Genomic DNA, 14,149 nt, shown 5'->3' with positions numbered 1-14,149 from the left:
GGATGTATGTAGGTTATATGCAAACACTATGTCGTTTTATTAAAGGGACTTAAGCACTTGTGGATTTTGGTATTTTAGGGAGTCCTGGAACTAATCCCCTGTGGAAATTGAGGGATGGTTTTGTCTTTTCCACGGGGCGATAGCAGGAGAACATAAAAGGATAAAGGCTTAGGACGAAGCCAACAGAACAGACTGGTGCATTGCTTTGGGCCTTTGTAATTTAAAAATGTGTGTGTAGATGATCTGGTCTGAGGCTTGCTCTCATCACACCCTGGCAGGACCGTGTGAGAGTGGCTGTTTCTCACTGACTTTAGGTTCTCCTGTGGTTCCAGTCATCGACATTTTTCTTTTTTTTTGACAGGCAGAGTGGACAGTGAGAGAGAGAGAAAGGTCTTCCTTTGCCGTTGGTTCACCCTCCAATGGCCGCCACGGCCGGCGCGCTGCGGCCGGCGCACTGCGCTGATCCGATGGCAGGAGCCAGGAGCCAGGTGCTTTTCCTGGTCTCCCCTGGGGTGCAGGGCCCAAGCACTTGGGCCATCCTCCACTGCACTCCCTGGCCACAGCAGAGGGCTGGCCTGGAAGAGGGGCAACCGGGACAGAATCCGGCGCCCCGACCGGGACTAGAACCTGGTGTGCCGGCGCCGCTAGGCGGAGGATTAGCCTAGTGAGCCGCGGCACCGGCCAAGTCATCGACATTTGATCCAATTTAGTTTGATTTTAGATGTTGTAAAGACCCATTTTAAACTTAAATGCCATTTTGGCCTCACCAACTCGTTATGTGGCTGACCATAAAGCTTCTGGGTTCAATGTTATTCCCATTAGATGAAGGTATCACCACCTAACTACTGAGGTTACTATAAAAATCGAGAGCAGGGGCATGCATTTGGAGCAGTCGTTAAGATATCATTTGAAATGCCCACATCCCATTTCGGAGTAGCTGGGTTTTAGTCCTGGCTCACTCCCGATTCCAGCTTCCTGCTAACATACACATGATGGCTCAAGTGCTTCTGTCCCTGCCACCCATGTGGGAAACCCAGATTGAGTCCCAGGCTCCTGGTGTCCACTTGGCCCAGCTCCAGCTGTTATTGGCATCTGGGGAGTGAACTCATGGATGAGAGATCTCTCTTTCTGCTTTTCAAATAAATAAAAAAAAACCCCAAGAAATAATGTGTCATTCACAGCCCAGGCACCTGCTCTTTCACCATTATTTTTCCCTCTCTGCATTACTGTCTTGCTCCTGTCCCTTCCCTATCCCAGAGCATACATACAAATCCTTGCAGAACTAAAATCAATGACTTCTTTCTCTCCACTCTCCAATTTTAGTTTCTTTGGACTAAACAAATTTTGAGATTGTAAATTCAGTGCCTGGAATTATCCTATGTTAAATCTGGATGCCTTGAATCAGCAGAGGAGCTGAAGTCCTTTGGATTTTACACCTCTCCTCACCTTCATCCGGGCCCCATCATGCTCATTCACACTTCCTGGACTCCCCCTGGGTGATCCCTGCCTGGGCCTCTCAACCTCACCGCAGTCATTTGCATAGGAAGGGGGTACTTGCACCTTCAGTTCACAGAGTGTTTGTTCCTCTACAGTGCATCCTGAGCGCATGCCCGTGTGTGCGTGTGCGTGTGCGTGTGCGTGTGCGTGTGTCTGCCTGTCTGGGCAACAACACTTACTCAGGACTGAGCTACCTGACCTTGTGGTGTGATTTAGGTTAGTGGGTTTCCAAATGGGGTGCTTGTACCTGTGGAAATTATTAAGATGAAAAACTGGGGATTGGGAAAAATATTAGGATTCCTGCTGATATTTGTTTAAAAGCCAAACCAAAGCCATTTCTATTTGGGGCATAAAATATCAGTGGATGTGTATTACACAAACATACACATAAACATGGTCATTGCCAGCTGCTTTACTGATAGGTTGCATGATGCAAACACTGTGAAACACTGATTGACATCAGTACTATTACACTTGAATATGCTCAAGAATATCCTGGGGTATTTTGTTAAAATGAAAATTAGGATTTGATAGGTTTGGAGTTGGCATGAAATTCTACCTTTTCCACAAGCTCTCATGTGATAGTACTGCTACTGGTCTAGAGATATGAGAATTTAGTACCCTCCCCCTGGTCTGCAGAGTACTGGGTGCTTACTTAGCTAGATATCTTGTCACAAGGACATAAGGTCTGTACTTGAAGACTTCTATGACAATGAATTAATAAAAATTAAAAGATTGTGTGATAATCACTTAATTATGTACATTGCTACCAAAACTTAAAAAAGACATTTCATGTTAAAAAAAAAAAGAACTCCCATGGTTATCTATTGTCATTAGAGGTTTGATTTTTGTCTGAGCTCCTGCTGTAGGTTAAGATTTTGACTTAGCTGTAAAATGAACTCAGCTGAGATCAAGAAATTTTGCTTTGGGCCGGCGCCGCGGCTCACTAGGCTAATCCTCCGCCTAGCGGTGCCGGCACACCGGGTTCCAGTCCCGGTCGGGGCGCCGGATTCTGTCCCGGTTGCCCCTCTTCCAGGCCAGCTCTCTGCTGTGGCCAGGGAGTGCAGTGGAGGATGGCCCAAGTGCTTGGGCCCTGCACCCCATGGGAGACCAGGAAAAGCACCTGGCTCCTGGCTCCTGCCATCGGATCAGCGCGGTGCGCCGGCCGCGGCAGCCATTGGAGGGTGAACCAACGGCAAAGGAAGACCTTTCTCTCTGTCTCTCTCTCTCACTGTCCACTCTGCCTGTCAAAAAAAAAAAAAAAGAAATTTTGCTTTGATGAATAATTATTAAAAGGTTAAAAAGGAAAACTTCTGTTACATTTCAATAAGCCTTATATATTATTAACAACTTTATCAATATTTAAGAGGATTTTTTGAGTGCTGACTCTATTTTAAAATTGAACATGATAGTGTTTTTCAAACTGAGGAGGGTGAGCCATTGGTGGACTTGTTACCATGACATAGTCACTAGAAAATATCAGAATGAACTGCATATACTACAGTAAAGTGCAAATGTGGTACTGTATTATTCAGTATGGTACAGGCTAAGTATAGTGTGGCATTTTCTATAGGTGCCCAAAATAACTTGTTATTCCAAAGTCTTCTTGTAAATGACCATGACACTTGATCCACTGAGTGGTGGGGTTGTTGTCCCCACCCCCCTTGCTCCCAAATCTTAGGTAGAATGTGGTGACTGCTTTAACCAGTAGAATAAGGTCCTCCTCGTCTGTGTGAGTTGCTATAACAAAGCACCCAGACTGGTAGGCTTATAAGAAAATAGAAAATTGTACCTCACAGTTCTGGAAGCTTGGAGTGTGAGATCAGGGTGCCAGGCTGGGGGGCCGCTGTGAGGGTCATTTCTGAGTTACAGACAGCCATCTTCTTGGCATGTCCTCATATGGCAGAGACATTGAGTGAGATAACCGAGATTCTCTCTCTCTTTTTTTTTTTTTGACAGGCAGAGTGGACAGTGAGAGAGAGAGAGACAGAGAAAGGTCTTCCTTTGCCGTTGGTTCACCCTCCAATGGCCTCCGCGGTTGGCACACTGTGCCTATCCAAAGGCAGGAGCCAGGTGCTTCTCCTGGTCTCCCATGGGGTGCAGGGCCCAAGCACTTGGGCCATCCTCCACTGCACTCCCTGGCCACAGCAGAGAGCTGGCCTGGAAGAGGGGCAACCGGGACAGAATCCGGTGCCCCGACCGGGACTAGAACCCGGTGTGCCGGCGCCACAAGGCGGAGGATTAGCCTAGTGAGCCACAGCGCTGGCCTGAGATTCTCTTTATGAGGGTACTAATTCCTGGAGGTCTCCCTCCAACTCTTGACCTAATCACCCTTCAAAAGCCATTCCTCCTGACACTGTCACGTTGGGAGTTAGGATTTCGACAGAAGAAATTTCGGAGAGAGAACACATGTAGTCTGTAACAATGACACAAGTGACTTGAAGTGTTTTTTGGGGTTAGAGACTCATCAATATGCCCTATCTTACCATCATCCCTTCTTTGGATGTTTTATGTTGAAACCAAGTAGTCCTGGGAAAGGGCCCTGGCCCATGGCCCTGGCTGATCTCTCAAATGATGATAGCCAGAAACAAACTGCCAGCAACGTGAGTGACCCATCCCAAAAATGGGTCCTCCAGTCCCCGTGGAGCTGCTCCACTCATAACACATGGCACAGATACCAGATGTGCCATCCCCACTGCCCAAGAATCCTGCTGAACTGCAGATTTGCGTGCAATTTTTGTTTGTGCTTTTAAAGTAATCAAGTCTTACAAGGGATTATTATGAATTGGTAGAAGTTAGAACGTGTAATTCTATAAATTCTGTTCCTGGTGGATATGTGTGTTTATGTATGTTTACTTACTGCACTGATGTAAAATGCATTTTTTAAAAATTATGGGCCTCAGTCAAAATCATAGGATTAGGAGGATCACAGAATGAAAAGATTTCAGAGCTGTTCCAGTATCCAAGTCCAGGGAATGCTACTTTACTACTAAGCTTAAAATAAATTCATGTACCTTGAGTTAGAAACTGCATGGTTTGAAATGTGTTTTTTTTTTTTTTTCCTCCAAAACTCATGTTGAAATTCAGTTGCCACTGTAACAGTATTAAGAGGAGGGACCTGTAAGAGGTGATGAGGCCACTGGGACTCCACCCTAGTAGGGTGGGACTGGTGCCATTATTAAAGACTTTTACTCCTCTTGTTCTTCTCTCTTCTGCCGTGAGATGGCAGCAGGAAGGCCCTCAGCAGATGCTAGGGACTCCATCTTGGATCTCCCAGCCTCCAGAACTGTGAACAGGTTCATTTCTGCCCATTATAAATCACCCACTCTCAGGGGTTCTGGTAGAGCAGCACAAACTCGAATACACAGAAAATGGGTATGGAGAGGAGAGCTGTTACTATAACAAATGTGGGAAAACGCAGCAGTGGCTGTGGAAGTGGGGTAATGCCTAGATACTGTAAGAATGTGGAGGAGCCAGCTAGGAAAAGCCTACACGTCCACGAATGGAGACTTAAAGGTGACTCTGGTGAGGGCTCAGGAGAGAATCCTATGGAAAGTCTATAACTTCTCAGAGATCACTTAAGCGGTCACGGTCACAACATTGGCAGAACTGCTGGTGGTGAGGGAACGCTGACGAGGGCTGATGCCGATAGGAAGAAGGTGTTGGGAACTAGAGTCAGGGCCATGACCTTGGTTGTAAAGTGGCAAAAAAAAGTGGCTGAATTGCATCCGTTCCTCAGGCCTCTGTGCAAGGCAGAACTTACGAGTGATGAACTCAGGTATCTAAGCAGCAAAGCATTCAGGGTGCTGCGTGGCTTATTTTAACTACATTTGGTAAAATGTGAGAAGCAAGCAATGATGTCAAGATGAATTTATAATTACAAGAGAAACAAGGTAGGGATGCGAACAATTCTCAGGCTGGCTGTGTGCTAGAAAATCAAAGAGTGTTTTCATGAGAGGTAACCAAGGATAGGGTTAAACAATCGTTTGCTAAGGAGATCAGTATGAATAGAATAAAGCCAGAAGCTATTTATCTGGACAACAGGAGGATGACTCAAACACACTGCAGAGATTACTAGTGCCATCCCTCCCATCACAGGCTGGATGTGCCAAGGCCCTGGGGAAGAAAATATGTCAAAAGAAGAGGCCCAGCTGCCTCAAGTCTCTGTTCCCTGCATTCCAATATAGTGTTTATTAGCTGCCTTGGCAGTAGCTCAGGTGGGCCTAGGTTTGCCTCAACCAACAGCTCCAAAAGGCATAAGCCATAAACCCTAGTGGTGTCTGCTTAGTACCAGCTCTGTATGCATGCAGAATGCAAGAGCTGTGGGGGCATAGCATTCTTCATGTAGAACTCAAAGGATGTTGTGGACAACCTGGAAGCCCAGGTAGGGGCTTGTCACAGGGCAGAGCCACAAGGGAGAGTCTCGTATTACCGCAATGCTCAGTGCAGCTGTGGGAGTTGGGTGTCTCCGAGACCACATAACTATAGAGCTACCACCGTGCAACCACAGCGTGGGAGAGCAGCAGGCATGTGACTCTAACCAGTGAGGATTTGCTACCTGAGTTGAGCCCAGTAAAGCCAGAGGAGTGGGGCTGTATGAGGTCCCAGGGGCCCAGCTCTCATTCCAGTGTGTCTGTAAGGTTGGATATGAAGTCAAATACAATTATTCTCAAATGTTAGGATTTCATATTGTTTCCCCTGTTAGCTTTAGATTTGCTTATGATCTGTTATCCCTTTTCTTCTTTACTTTTAGAATGGAAATGTCTATCCTATGCCTGTTCTAACACTGTATTTTGGAAACACGTAAGTTGTTTAACTTCACAGGTTCACAGCTGGAGGGAAATTTGTCTTAGGATGAATGGTGCCTTGAGCATCACTCATATCTGATCTAGACCAGACTCTGGACTTTGGATTTTTGAGTTGACGCTGAATAAGTTAAGACTTTTTGGGCTATTGCGATGTAATGAATGTGTAATGTGTTTAGTATAAGAGATGGACAAGTTTTGGGGGCCAGGGATAGAATGCTATGGCCTGAATGTATGTCTCTTAGTCTGTTATCTGTTTCTTTTCTTTCTTTTTTTTTTATTTTTTATTTTTTTGACAGGCAGAGTGGACAGTGAGAGAGAGAGAGACAGAGAGAAAGGTCTTCCTTTTTGCCGTTGGTTCACCCTCCAATGGCCACTGCGACCGGCGCGCTGTGGCCGGCACATCGTGCTGATCCGAAGCCAGGAGCCAGGTGCTTTTCCTGGTGTCCCATGTGGGTGCAGGGCCCAAGGACTTGGGCCATCCTCCACTGCACTCCCTGGCCATAGCAGAGAGCTGGCCTGGAAGAGGGGCAACCGGGACAGAATCCAGTGCCCCGACCGGGACTTAAACCGGTGTGCTGGCGCCGCAAGGCGGAGGATTAGCCTATTGAGCCACGGCACCGGGCTTCTTTTTTTTTTTTTTTTTTTGACAGGCAGAGTTAGACTGTGAGAGATAGATGGAGAGAAAGGTCTTCCTTCTGTTAGTTCACCCCGAAATGGCCGCTACGGCCGGCGCGCTGTGCTGATCTGCAGCCAGGAGCCAGGTGCTTCCTCCTGGTCTCCCATGTGGGTGCATCCTCCACTGCCTTCCCAGGCCACAGCAGAGAGCTGGACCGGAAGAGGAGCAACCAGGACAGAACCCAGTGCCCCAACCAGGACTAGAACCAGGGGTACCGGTGCCGCAGGTGGAGGATTAGCCAAGTGAGCTGTGGTGCCGGCCTGTTATCTGTTTCTAATAACAGAATACCACAGAGTGGGTAAGTTATAAAAAGAAGAGGCTTATTTTTGGCTCATTGTTCTGGCCTAATGTCGAGAGACCAAATCTCAAAACGAGAGACAGAGAAAGTACAAGAGACCCATCAAATCAGCTTTTATAGCAGACCTAGTCTTAAGATAACTCATTAATCCTATTAATGGACTAACAAACTCATGAGGGCAGAGTCCTAATCACCTCTTAAAGATTCCACCTGGTCCCACCTCTTAATATCTCATAATGGAGATTAAATTTCAACATGAGCTTTGGGGGGGGCAGAAAACCGTATTCAAATCATAGCAGGTCTCTCCAAACCCATGTTGAAATATAACTGCTAGGGCTGGCACTGTGGTGTAGTGCATAAAGCTGCCACCTGCAGTGCCGGCATCCCATATGGGCACTGGTTCAAGTCTCGGCTGCTCCACTTCCAATCCAGCTCTCTGCTATGGCCTGGGGAAGCAGTGTAAGATGGCCCAATTCCTTGGACCCCTGCACCCACGTGGAATACCTGGAAGAAGCTCCTGGCTTCAGATCACTGCAGCTCCAGCTGTTGTAGTCAATTGGGGAGTGAACTAGCGGATGGAAAACTTCTGTCTCTGTCTCTCTCTCTGCCTCTCTGTGTAACTCTGACTTTCAAATAAATAAATAATCTTAAAAAAAAGTAACTGCCTTTGTCATAGTATTCAGAGGTGATACCTTTAAGAGGTGACTAGGCCATGAGGTCTCCACTCTCATGGGGGTAGGGAGGGCGCTGTCAATTCTAAAGGGCCAGTTTGTCCTCTTGTGCCCTTCTGCTTTCTGCCATCAAATTAAGCAGCAAGAATGCCCTTGTCATATGCTGGTCCCTTCCATCTCAGAATTCCCAGCTTCCAGAGGCTGTGAACCAATGCATTTCTGTTAATTATAAATTTCTCAGTTTCAGGGATTCTGTTATGGCAGCACAAAATGGACTAGAATAGGAACTTAATAGCATGAACTACTATTCACTGGTCAATGTACCACTTTTTGATGAGCAGGTACTCAGCTGGGAATGGTTGCTCAGTGGACCCTCCCGTCTCCCTCCCTCCATCACTGCCCACTGAAAAGGTCCCCCCGACAGTTTACTCAAGCATCTGCTCCTCATACAGTCTCTACAAGCTTTCTGGCTACTGCATCACAACTGTACAAAGTTAATCTGTGTTCTCAATCACCAAATCTAAGGATTTGTCATCAGTTCTCAGCCTCTGTTATAGACTGAATATTTGGGTTTTGTTCGGATTGATACACTGCAGCCCTAAGCACCAATGTGGCTACGTATCCGCACGTGGAGAGTTTATGGAGGTAATTAAGTTCAATGAGGTCATAAGCTTGGCTAAGGGATTAGCATCCTAGTAGGAAGGAAAGGCTATGCATGCGCACACCAAGGAAAGGCCATGTGAGGACACAGCAAGAAGATGGCCATCTGGAAGCCAGGAAGAGAGCCCTCACAAAGACCTAAACCTTGCCAGAACCTTGGACCTAGACCATATAGTCTGTGGTATTCTGTCACGCTAGCCCAAGGTTAGTCATACAATCTCTTCGAACTGGGAATAACTGAGTCGGCTTCAGAGTTAGACTCAAACATTTTTGAATTTTGAAAAGTACACACATGTGTGCACATGCATGCGCACACACAGAGAGCAAGAGTGAGAGAAAGGGAGAGAGACAGAAAGAGGTAGACATATCTTCCATCTGCTAATTCACTCCCCAAATGTCTGCAATAGCCAGGGCTGATCTAGGTTGAAGCCAGGAGCCTGGAATCCAATCCAAGTCCCACATGGGTTGCAGAGCTCCCAATACTTGGAGCATCACTTTTCAGGATGCATATTAGTAAGAAGCTGAAACTGGAAGTGGAGCCTGGACGTGACTCCAGGCTGTCTGGTGTGGGATACAGATACTGCAAGTGATTTCAACTGCTGCACTAGAAGCCTGCTCCTAAATTTAATTTTGAAATCAGATATTGGCATCACCTGCATTTTTGTTGCTGTAAAAATGGAAATGAGATTGATTTCAAAGCATTGTATTAGGAAGCAGTGCTTGTTTGGGGGAGGGCAGCTCCTGCCCCATCAGGGACACTTGGAAACATGGGAGGGGGCTTCACTTTTAGTATCCCCATGGCAGGAGATCACTAGTGGCATTCACTGCTTATGTGCTATCCAAATTGTGATGCTCCTGTCTGTCCAGCACAACAAAGGATTCTCTTCTTCAAAATGCCAGTCGTAGCACCCAGGAGAAACAGAAAAAAGTATGAAGTGCTTGTCTGGCAGACAACAGATGCCAATATTCACTTTGTTGATATTATTGGGAGTTTAAGAAATGATTTCTTCATCTTGTAAAAATTCCAGAATATTTTATAAATGAAATATAGTCTTATATTTTGACCATTCATTAAATGCTAGCTCCTCTTAGTAGAGTGCCAGGGAAAAGGGGATTGTAAGCTCCATAGCACCTGCTGCGGTGCCATGATCAAGGCAAACACTAATAAGTGCTTATGGAGTGTGATGGTTGGAATGTCCTTTCGGAAATTCACATTGAAAGACTGTGGCTTTAAGGGATATTTAGGTCCAGAGACTCCACAGGAGCAGGCTGGTGAGCCTGGGAGTGTGTTCAGCTTCCCTAGGTGCACACTCTGGTGCCTTCTGCCACGTGATGCTCATGGCCATGGTTTGACACTGCAAGAAGGTCCTTGCCAGATGCTGGCACCCTCATCATGGACTTCCTAGCTTCCAAAGCTGTGAAAAACTCATTTCTTTTTATTATTAATTACCTAGTGTATGCTGTTCTATCAGCAGAGAACAGAGTAAGGGAGTAAGCATAAAATGACCATTAAACTATACAAAGAAGTATGAGTTAAGAAAAATACAGTCACAAGTGAATTAGTTTTTTTTCCCAAAGAACAATTTAGAAAATAGATTGGAATCCTACAAGTTACCCTTAATTAGGATAAATAATTATATGCCCTTGGACCTCTGTGAGGATCTATGTTGGTTGAAACTGACAGGCTCATTGAACAGATGAGAGAACACTCACACACCTGCAAATAGCTTAGTAGTGATGGGAAAATGTACCTACATAGCAGAAACACACATGAAAAACACACACAAATAGAGTATCATTAATTCTAGAGATGTTAAATTGTATTAGAAACCATAAGAAAATTTAGTACATGCCTCACTCTGCATACCAACAGTCATAATAATGCAAGCAATGTGAATTGAATATTTTTCTGTTTGAAACTGAGAAGTAAGTGTACTGCAAGGGTGGAAACTGTTTGCATGAGGTGTGGGTAGAGAGAAGAAAGTCCTAGGGGTGGGTGTTGTGGCACTGTGGGTAAAGCCCTCCTTTATTCTGATATGGGCATCCCATATCAGTGATGGTTAGAGTGCTAGCTACTCTGCTTCATATTCAGCATCCTGCTATTGCACCTGGGAAGACAGTGGAAGATGGCCCAAGTATTTAGGCCTCTGCCACCCAGGTGCAAGACCCGGATGGAGTTCTAGGCTCCTGGCTTTGACATGATCCAGTCCCAGCTGCTGTGGCCATTGGGAGTGAACCAGCAGCAGATGGAAGATTGATCTCTCTCTCTCTCTCTCTCATGTCTCTCTACCTCTCTCATTCTGCCTTTAAAATAAATAAATAATATAAATAAAAATAATAAAAAATTAAAAAGTTGTCTTCATATTTCACTGGGGGGACACGATGTACAATACTCAAAACAAACAGAAGAACAGCCAATACGTACTTGACGCTGAGGGATCCCAGGTAATTATCAGGCAAAGCACTGTGCCAGTAGTTTCTTTAGAGGCTGGGAACAGGAAGCAGGGGAGAGATGGCTGTTTTCCTTAAGAAACTTAACTTTGTTAAGACTCCTTAAACTACAGTATATAGGTTTGATGAGATTTTAAGAAATGATTTAAATGGCAATAGTATAGATACAACTAAAAATAAAGGCTTCATAAAAATAGAATCTAGGAGATTTTTCAAAAACGCATTTTTGGAGCACTCATTTTCCTTTTTGATACATCGAGAGACTTGGACTAGATCATTTCCAATGTCTCTTGATTTCCAAATGTCTGTTTCTTTTCTTTCTTCATACATGTGTCTATACTTTTGAACACTAAGGACCAAATCTCAGGTAGAATTGATTATTTTGATCACTAACATTGAGCATTCATGATATATACATGTTTAAAGACACAGGCCAGTCCTGTAGAACAGAGAAGAAGGTGACAGAGCCACCTACTGCTTTGGAGAGAAACACCTGTGGCTGCATTTCTGTCTTCCTCTGTCCGCAGGGCAGCAGGAGCAGGAAGAGACCAAAGTTCCTTGCTGTTCGGACTCTGGCCTGTGACGCATGGTGGTGCTGACCTGAAAGTTAATATTTATCCACCTCAGTGAGTTCAGCTTTGCTTGGGAACTTCATGGAGGACACAAAGACAAGTAGTATAAACGCTGGTAAAGGTTTACACTAAAGTCAATACTAGTCTTGGTAGCACGTGCCAAGTCACTTGTAGTGTAAGTCTCTGGTACATGCTGAGGAAGAACGAGATAAGATTAGCCCTTCCAAAACACCAACACTGGAACAAGGGGTAGGGGAGCCCTGAATTGAAAACTGAAAATTGCCTGTTCGAACCTTCCATTACTTACTACCTATGTGATTTTGACTAAGTCACTCAATCTCCCCATGCCTAGGGTTCTTCAACCATGAATTGAGGGTCACACCTCCACCATACGGCTGTTATGAGAACCTTGTGTGTTAATACCTGCAGAGCACTGAAAATGATACACCTTCTCTATAAATAGATACAACGCATCTATGAGTAATTGGATTCACAGCCGCCTTGGACTGACTCATGACACTTTTTTAAGTTATGCAATTTGGTGTTAAGAATGATAGAATACCTAAGAGGAGAGAATTTCCCATGACAGATTTGGTTCAATCTAAAAAGGTCAAAGAACATATTGTGCACTGTCTACTGTAATCCCGTTTGGTACAATCTCAGGTTACATTCATTTGCACTAACATTTTGGATCTGACACGAAAGCTTTCCTTTGCTTGCCAGATTTCTCTGGCACTCTGAATGTGCTGGAAAAGCTCTGTGCTAATGCCAAGTCAACGAATCCAATGGTTGGGTGGAAGACATTCTTTTTTGTTATCCGAAGTCTTCAACGAAATCTGGCACACAGAGAAGGTGCGCAACCAATGTTTGTTGAATTAAAAGCAGAAAAAATTCAACATTTGCTGAATTGAAAGTTACATAAACACACCACAGTTACCAATAATTCTCTCATCCAGTTCTCATTCATTTTTCTGTTTATATGAAAACTCTTATAAACCACTATATTAAGTGTTATCATATATTTGAAAAAATTAATAAAAACTATTATCCTAGGATTGTGGTATTTTTAAGTGGTGGGCTATCTTTGCCCAAAAACTCCGAAAAGATAAGGCCCAAACCCCAAGGAGATAAGAAAAATATAAATATTTTTGGGCCGGCATTGTGGTACAGTGGGTTAAAGCTGTGGCCTGCAGCGCCGGCACCCCATGTGGGTGCCAGTTTGAGACCCAGTTGCTCCACTTCCGATTCAGCTCTTCGCTGTGGCCTGGGAAAGCACTGGAGGATGACCCAAGTTCTTGGGCCCCTGTATCTGCGTGGGAGACCAGGAGAAAGCTCCTGGCTCTTGACTTCAGATCAACGCAGCTCAGCTCTGGCTGTTGCGGTCATTTGGGGGAGTGAACCAGCAGATGAAGGACCTCTGTCTGTCTCTCTCTCTCTGGCTCTACCTCTCTCTGTAACTGTCTTTCAAATAAATAAAATAAATCTTTTTTAAAAAAGAAAAATATAAATATTTCTCTCTTGCCCTAAAAAAGTAGATCATAGTATATATAAGAAATTACTATATGAAAAATACATAATTTTTAATACATTGCTTTTATTTTACTTTATTATGGTAAGAACACAATATAAGATGTACTCTCTTAACAAATTTTTACAAAGCAGTGTTCATTTTATTTATTTGGAAGGTAAAGTTATATACAGAGGGGAAGAGACAGAGAGAGGTACCTTCCATCCACTGGTTCACTCCCCAAATGGCTACGATGGCTGGAGCTGGGCCAGTCCTAAGCCAGGATCCAGGAGTTTCTTCTGGGTCTCCCATGTGGGTGCAGGGACCCAAGCACTTGGGCCTCTTTTGCTGCTTTCCCAGGCCATTAGCAATGAACTGGATCAGAAGTGGAGCAGATGGAACTTGAACCAGTGCCTGCCCATATGGATAAGGCACCCTATGCAACAGTGTCTGCTCTAATAGTGTTAACTTTAGATACCATGTTGGACAGGGCATCCTGAGAATTCATCTTGCTTAACTAAAACTCTGTATCTGTTGAACAGCTGTTCCCAAGCTCCTCCTACCCTTAGGCCCTGACAACCACTATTCTACTTTCTGTATCTATGATTTGATCCTTTTAGATACCACATATAAGTGGAGTCAAACAATATTTGTCCTTTTGTGACTGGCTTATTTCATTTACCATAATGTTGTCCAGGTTCATCCATGCCAATACATATTACAGAATTTCCTTCTTTTTAAGGATAAGTCATATTTGATTATATGTATATACCACATTTTCTTTATCCATTTTTATACTGATTGGCACATACATTGTTTCCATATCTTGGTAATTGGGAATGATGGTGCTGTGAGCATAGGAGTGGTAAAATCTTCAGATTATGATTTTTAATATTTTGTATACATACTCCAAGGTTCACTTGCTGGCTCATGTGTTACTTCTATTTTTTGAGGAATCTCCATACCACTGAGCATTGATTGTACCATTTTACACTCCCATCAACCTTTA

General features: G+C 44.4%; 1 protein-coding gene across 2 annotated transcripts in view; it reads right to left on the bottom strand.

Annotated features, from left to right (window-relative positions):
• C2H4orf19 (chromosome 2 C4orf19 homolog) overlaps nt 1–14,149 on the bottom strand; it is a 105,367-nt gene that overhangs the window by 46,294 nt on the left and 44,924 nt on the right. Inside the window, exon 2 of one of the 2 annotated variants that reach the window (XM_051830719.2) lies at nt 11,537–11,661. The exons of the other annotated variant lie outside the window; for it this stretch is intronic. The gene's annotated coding sequence lies outside the window, so the exon portion shown is untranslated. The remainder of the gene's footprint in view (nt 1–11,536; nt 11,662–14,149) is intronic. 2 annotated transcript variants of the gene reach the window in all.

This window comes from Oryctolagus cuniculus, chromosome 2, assembly GCF_964237555.1.
Source record: "Oryctolagus cuniculus chromosome 2, mOryCun1.1, whole genome shotgun sequence".
Classification (NCBI taxonomy): Eukaryota; Metazoa; Chordata; class Mammalia; order Lagomorpha; family Leporidae; genus Oryctolagus; species Oryctolagus cuniculus.
The sequence above is the reverse complement of the archived record's forward strand: the minus strand, read 5'-3'. Positions and strand labels throughout refer to the sequence as shown.